Source organism: Chanodichthys erythropterus, chromosome 21 (assembly GCF_024489055.1).
Source record: "Chanodichthys erythropterus isolate Z2021 chromosome 21, ASM2448905v1, whole genome shotgun sequence".
Lineage (NCBI taxonomy): Eukaryota > Metazoa > Chordata > Actinopteri > Cypriniformes > Xenocyprididae > Chanodichthys > Chanodichthys erythropterus.
In genome coordinates, this window is record NC_090241.1 from 38,126,214 (window position 1) to 38,133,584 (window position 7,371).

The 7,371-nt window shown below is 35.9% G+C and overlaps 1 non-coding gene across 1 annotated transcript; it reads right to left on the minus strand.

Moving 5' to 3' along the window:
- Nucleotides 1-6,316: 6,316 nt before the first annotated feature.
- Nucleotides 6,317-6,389, minus strand: trnar-ccg (transfer RNA arginine (anticodon CCG)). The gene has a single exon. It is a non-coding gene; the product is annotated as a tRNA-Arg (tRNA).
- Between the last annotated feature and the right edge of the window lie 982 nt (nt 6,390-7,371).

A 7,371-nucleotide genomic window follows, 5' to 3' on the forward strand; every position in this document is an offset into this window, starting at 1 on the left:
GTTCGTCGTCCCTGACCTCTTCCTTCCCCCACTACGAACTTAAGTTTACTACAATGTACTTTTAGTTTCTACCTTTTTTTCCTCATTACTGTAATTCCATAAATTACTACACTATTGAAGCAAACTGCTCATTTTCATTTACCTTAAAGAATGTCACTCTTTTCTTTGAAGAAAATATTACTTTGTATGAAGTCACTGAAATTGTTCAAAATGTAAAGATGAAAAGTTTGTATTTTCTGTGTTGGTGTTTGATGCTAGTGTTTTTACTCTCAGTGTGTTCTGAGTGACAGTGTGTGTTATCTCAGTGAGGGTTGTGCATAGTGTTTGGCTGCACTGAGCCTGTTTTGAGCCATTTGTTAACTGTTTAGCTCAGGTGACTGTTGGTAGTGCAGACTGTAGTTAGAGTTTTGCACATGTAGCTCCAGTTGTGCTCACTGTCATTTAGCAATCGAAGAAAAAACTGTAATGAGTTACATATATATATATATATATATATATATATATATATATATATATATATATATATATTTGTGTGTGTGTGTGTGTGTGTGTGTTCACTAACAAGTCTAAAACAAGACACCTGCTTAGCAGACTGTAGTTAGAGTTTTGCACATGTGACTCCAGTTGTGCCCACTGTCGTTTAGCAATCGAAAAAAACTAATGAGCAAAGCGTTCGGATGTTAAACGCACTATTTACGAGTGGCTGGGAGCAGGTGTAGATTTCTTTCGTACCAACTAACATTTGGAAAATACTAACATTTTAATGAATCTGAAAATTTACGCCAGAACCACTTTACACACGATTTACACAAAAATTCGTTCTACTCTGTGTTCGGGCCGATTACCGAGCTCGGAGCCCTCTCCCTGGACAGCACGCCAAATACGTTTACCAATTTACTTACCTGACTTATTTGTAAGTGTGAACTCGTGAAATGAAAAGCATGATACAGTACACACACACACACACACACACACACACACAAAAACAAAGTTCAGAGTCAGTGAGAGAGTCATTCTGCTTCAGCATCACGACTTCATGTTGGGTCCGGCCTAAATCAAGTCTAGTCACCTTTATTTCAATTGCAATTTATACTACACAGATAGTCTAGTCTAGTCTAGTCTAGTATAGTATAGTATAGTATAGTATAGTATAGTATAGTATAGTATAGTATAGTCAAAGCAGCTTTACAGTGATAACAGGTACATGATGATCAGTAATGCAAAGAGGGTTCATTTTGGCTGTACAGCTCTAAAAGAAAATAGTGTCATTGTTCAGCTGAAGTCAGTTCAGTGTTGATTCACTTACATTGTAAAGACCATCAATTATTATGTAAATTACTGTAATTATTTTCCTCTATAAAGCAGTTTTGCATAAAACAGTGATGTCATCATCTAGGCTAGCTTAGTTCAGTTCTCATCCTATAATGTCAGCACTGTCAGATCAATAATATTGTTGAATATTATTGAATATTGTTGAGGACATTTTCCACATCACAGGCAATGTTGTCTCTTGCCAGGCAAAGGGAAAAACCTGTGCCGGATCCAGCCTTGACAACCTTGTCTCCACACCCCTTGCTCTTTCTCCTCATCATCCTCTTACACATACTCTTCCTCCTCTACTTTTCAGATTGTTTCCATCTATTGTTGGTTACATCATTCAGCACCTGTGTCACCAGTGCACTCTGAACTGACCTATATTTTATTCAGTTGATTTGATCACATCATTAGAAATAAGTGTGAATAATTTTGAGTCATTGTGTTTAAAGGATGACAACTGTGTTGTAGTTGTGTTTAACTTTTGCCACATGTATTTACCATTTTGCAACACAGTGCAGAATGTGTTTTAGTAGGTAAGAATGTGTTTAGAGTTTTGCAAAAAGATTGGATGAGATTTGCAAACAGTGTCTTAACTACCTGAACTTGTCCCTTATGTGTTGTTGGGGATGTTTTCATCCACTATGGGGTGATTTTGAGTATTAATTTGGCCACAACTTTCTCTGTGTTTCAGCAAATGGAATGATTTTTGGTGACAAATCTTATTTTTACACATATTTTGGGAAAATGCTTTGAAAATTTTCAAAAACTCAACAGTACACTGTGGGCAAATTCACTACCCTTTCGTTATGTTCGTGGATGAAAACATCCACTAAATTAAACTGCTGTAAAAATGTATCAGATAAATATTTTTTCAAATTTTTTTTGCACAAATCTGTTAATCAACCTCAGTCCTGATCAAAACTACTAAATGTTTAAAAAAAATCCAGGATTTTTACTCTTTAATTGCCAAATTCCTAAATGATGTCACTGACTTTGGGAAAAAAACACACAAAATGACTTATTTTCAATATAAAAAATAATTGTGGACTGGATTTTTTTTTTTATCACAGTCTTGGACATGTCAAAGATTAGTACTAACATTGGTTTTGATGCATTGTTAGTTTTTGTGCAGCATCAGATTTAAATTTTTTCTCCCTCATTTGTTGTTCGTGGCTGTTTTTGCCCCATTGACTTCCATTATAACCACATTTTTTGATTGCAAAGCCGTGACACCATATAATCATGCATTCTTGATTGTTTGTGGTTTTCCCTGTTGGCAAGAGGTAAAATTTGTAATTTTTACTGTTGATCACCACGTGGCACCTTTAACCCTTTAGATAGGCCTGTGCAAAAAAAAGCTTAGTTTCTGGCTTTTATATGGAGTTATATGGAGTAAAACAGTATATTATAGTGTGTGTGTGTGTGTGTGTGTGTCTGAAAGAGAGTAAGACCTTTGCGCACTTACCTTGATGTGTCTGAGAAAATCAAAACATGTACCTCAGCTCTCAGAACTACATGGAGTAAACAAAAACAAAGTAAGTGTATTTATGCACCTGCTGCCTTTTGATGGTGAGAAGTACAGACGGCCTATGCGTGAAATGCTTGTCTTTTTGTGATGGTAAAGCCAGTTTAAAACCTTAAAATCCTTCAGTGATACACTTTTCCATTTTTTTTCTGTAAAAAATCTACTCTGGATCAGATTTATGAACAATTTATTACGAGCCAAAATGCAACAACAACTTCAAATAAACTGAACAATGGTGCAAGAGTTGAGGATGGATGGAGAACTAAACAATTAAACTAACTATTTAGAGTGTATGTGTGTTCAGTCTTTCCAGCAGGACTTGCAGCATGTCACTTGGTGCTCTTTGCAAATGTGTCCACCACAACAGATGCAAGTGCTGACTGTTCTTTTTTTTTGTCCTGTGCACCACTTGCATGTTCCCCTCTTCACTCCGGAGGGGAACATGCAAGTGGTGCACAGGACAAAAAATTTTTTACAGAAAAAAATGGAAAAGTGTATCACTGAAGGATTTTAAGGTTTTAAACTGGCTTTACCATCACAAAAAGACAAGCATTTCACGCATAGGCCGTCTGTACTTCTCACCATCAAAAGGCAGCAGGTGCATAAATACACTTACTTTGTTTTTGTTTACTCCATGTAGTTCTGAGAGCTGAGGTACATGTTTTGATTTTCTCAGACACATCAAAGTAAGTGCGCAAAGGTCTTACTCTCTCTCAGACACACACACACACACACACACACACACTATAATATACTGTTTTACTCCATATAACTCCATATAAAAGCCAGAAACTAAGCTTTTTTTTGCACAGGCCTATCTAAAGGGTTAATGGTGCCACGTGGTGATCAACAGTAAAAATTACAAATTTTACCTCTTGCCAACAGGGAAAACCACAAACAATCAAGAATGCATGATTATATGGTGTCACGGCTTTGCAATCAAAAAATGTGGTTATAATGGAAGTCAATGGGGCAAAAACAGCCACGAACAACAAATGAGGGAGAAAAAATTCAAATCTGCTGCTGCACAAAAACTAACAATGCATCAAAACCAATGTTAGTACTAATCTTTGACATGTCCAAGACTGTGATAAAAGGTAAAAAAAAATCCAGTCCACAATTATTTTTTATATTGAAAATAAGTCATTTTGTGTGTTTTTTTCCCAAAGTCAGTGACATCATTTAGGAATTTGGCAATTAAAGAGTAAAAATCACGGATTTTTTTAAAAACATTTAGTAGTTTTGATCAGGACTGAGGTTGATTAACAGATTTGTGCAAAAAAAATTTGAAAAAATATTTATCTGATACATTTTTACAGCAGTTTAATTTAGTGGATGTTTTCATCCACGAACATAACGAAAGGGTAGTGAATTTGAACAATGCACAAGGGTTAAGGTTTTGCCTACAAAGTGACTGATTCGACAAATGAGTTTAGGCCACTGAGCATTGGGTTCAGAGAATGGGGTTTAGTGTTTTAGCAATTGTGAAATACTGTATAAACAGAGATGTATCCTTGTTTTACACAAGAAAACATTGTATAATGCTACATGTTGTGTTTTTTAGGTCATTGTTTTGTGGGTGACAAAGTGTGTTTGTCGGCTGTCAACCTTTGTGTTCTGGAAGAATGAGTTGATTTGAGACTTGAATAAAGTGTTTTGGTAGTTGTAGTGCATTTTGAATGTGAAATGAACTGCTTTGCCAAGCTGAAAGTTGAAGAGTTTTACAAAAGTGACCTAAGTATTGAAAAATGTGTCCTAGCGTCTGTAAAAAACTGTAAATATGGTATAAAACCTCTACTTTTGCAACAACAGCAGCTCAACAGTATTGAAAAAAATATTAAAACAAATACTGAAACAATTAATAAGCATTTTTAATTAGCAGATCATTGAAATTCCAATCTCAGTTGGAAGAATAGTCAGATCAATTCTTTCAATTACATGGACACACAGTAAAATAGGACTCTTTGAATTGGATTTGTTTAGTGTGGCTGAAGAACAACACAGAGAAAAAAAAAGGCTGGGTAAGGGAGAGGAATAGATGAAGGAGAAGAGGAGAAGTTGGATAAGGATAAGGGAGAAGAAGAGGTAGAGGAGAGGAGGAAGAATGTGTGCTGGACTGTGCATCTTTGTTTTTTTTTTCACCTATGAAAGCTTATTTTTGCCATGAATAGAAAATAAAAAAGGTAATTATGTCTTTTAATCTCACAGTTCTGACTTTTTTTTCTCTCAATTCTGAGGGAAAAAAGTCAGAATTGTGAGATGTAAACTCACAATTGCAACAGTAAAAAAATAAAAACAGAATTGTGAGATAAAAAGTCACAATTACCTTTTATACTTTTTTATTCTGTGGTGGGAAAAAAGCTTCAACAGTAACCAAAGGCCATGTATGTTGGATTTGTTGTTGATCAGTGGCAGCAATTTCATGTTTTCATTTCAGTAAAAGCTTCATGTAAAGCTTTTACTACAATGATTCCACTACCACTGTTCCATATATGCAGAATATGTGGCCTGAATATGGCACTAACAACCAACATCAGAAAGAGATTTCAACCAAGGGGCCAACTGAAGTTCTGCATAGGGGACCCATTTGACCAGTGGCTGCCCTGAGCAATTCTGTTACTTTCTTCTTTTTTTTCTACTACATATTCTATAAAGTAATGACTCATTCACTTATGTTGCCAAGAATGCACACATTTAACACTCAACCAAAAAATGTATAATGGCTTCTTACATGTAAACATTCTAATATTACTGCAGTAAAAGGAACATGAATTATAAAAAACAATGGATTTCATATTTTCTCCAAGTAGAACTGAAACATGACAAGTAATGCAGTTTTCGTAATGCCATCAACTGTTACTATTTGGACAGTCATTGCACTATGATTGACTTCATGTTCATGTTGGATAGAAAAATAGTGCTATATTTTGACAGAATGACTCGATTTTGAATCAGGTTTGCTGTGTTTTGATAGAGTTAGTGTACGTTGAAAAAGGTTTTTACGCTTTGAAATGTAGAGTTTGTGTTTATTTAACAAAATATGGTTTTGGGCAGAAAATTAACTATTTGGCTAATTGTGTGATGTGTGTTGCTGTGTTAAGAGTTTAGAAAAAGTACTTTACAGTTTTTTTCAACTGCTAACAAGCGTTTACCAATACTTAAAATACTTCAAAATTTTGGGTCTTGGATCTTAGGTCAATAAACTTGGGACATTTTAATAAAATCACCCCCATTTCATTTTGAAAGATAGTAAATGAAGTCACATTGGGTACTGTGTTGCTAACAAACAAAACAAAAAGACTTTGGAATATATTTCAATTTTTTTTCAAAAAGTCTTTAAGTATGAAGATCCAATAAAGCAGCATTGCACTTCAAAGGGGAATAACTTCAGTAAACGAAAAAATATTTCAATGCATGAAAGAAAAAAATGCGTAGTATTTGAAAGTACGGTACAAAAATTTATTTCACTTAGATCGACCCAGATGGGACTCGAACCCACAATCCCCAGCTCCGGAGGCTGATGCCTTATCCATTAGGCCACTGGGTCAACACAACACATTGGATTGAAACATAGTACTTTGAAATATGATATATACGGCGAAACATACGCCAACTATAGAGAAAAATGGCTTAATAACTGTGACAGTATTTATCTTTTTGTGAAAACAGAAGCAAGGTGTGTTCTACTTCGGCTGGATTTAACGATCGGCGACTGCAGGCAGGGAGATAAAAGACGGAAACGTGAAGTCGGCTCGTTTGAGATACGTCTTGCCTCGTCTCAAAAGTGCAAGATTCCCGCGCGGGTGCCGAAAATGTTTATGCTCAATTTCCCTTAACTTTTCGCCTCATTCTCTTTGGTAGTGCTTAACTCTACGAATGCAATATATTTATGGCCGCAGGTAGATTTCATGGCGCTTTTCCGCCATTTCCGTGGCGGGGCCAAGCACAGATCTCTGCGGAACAAAAAAGGGGCGTTTTCCCATTTTGGGGTGTTTTCAGACCTGGATTAGGCGTTTTTAACCATCCAATCAAAAAAGTACGGAAGCCCTGAAAAGCCATACATCATCATTTTTTCTTTCGCATTATCTCGTGATCAATGGCTGCGTCCGAAACCGCCTACTTCTCTACTATTTAGTAGGGGAAAAGCAGTAGGCGAGCGATTAAGTATGTCAGAAGCAAAAAGAGTAGGCGAAAATTACCTAGGTGACGTAATAATTCTCGCGAGAATCGGCCGTGCGCCTACTTACAGTTTTTTCCAATTGCTAACACACAATTTTTCAAACTAGTCTGGTTTTATCAAAACATTTAACACAATTCACAAAACCACACACCCAAACTGCAAAATACCTCATATATCCTGCAAAATGAAGCACTGCAACCAAAACTACACAGAGCATTATCAAAATCAAACTTTTGCATGAAATGGCACACACTTCATTCATATTACCAGATTTTTGCCTAACCACCTACACACTGTTGGGCATAATGAAAAGCACCCCCATCTTTAGTATGCTTTGCCATAATACTAA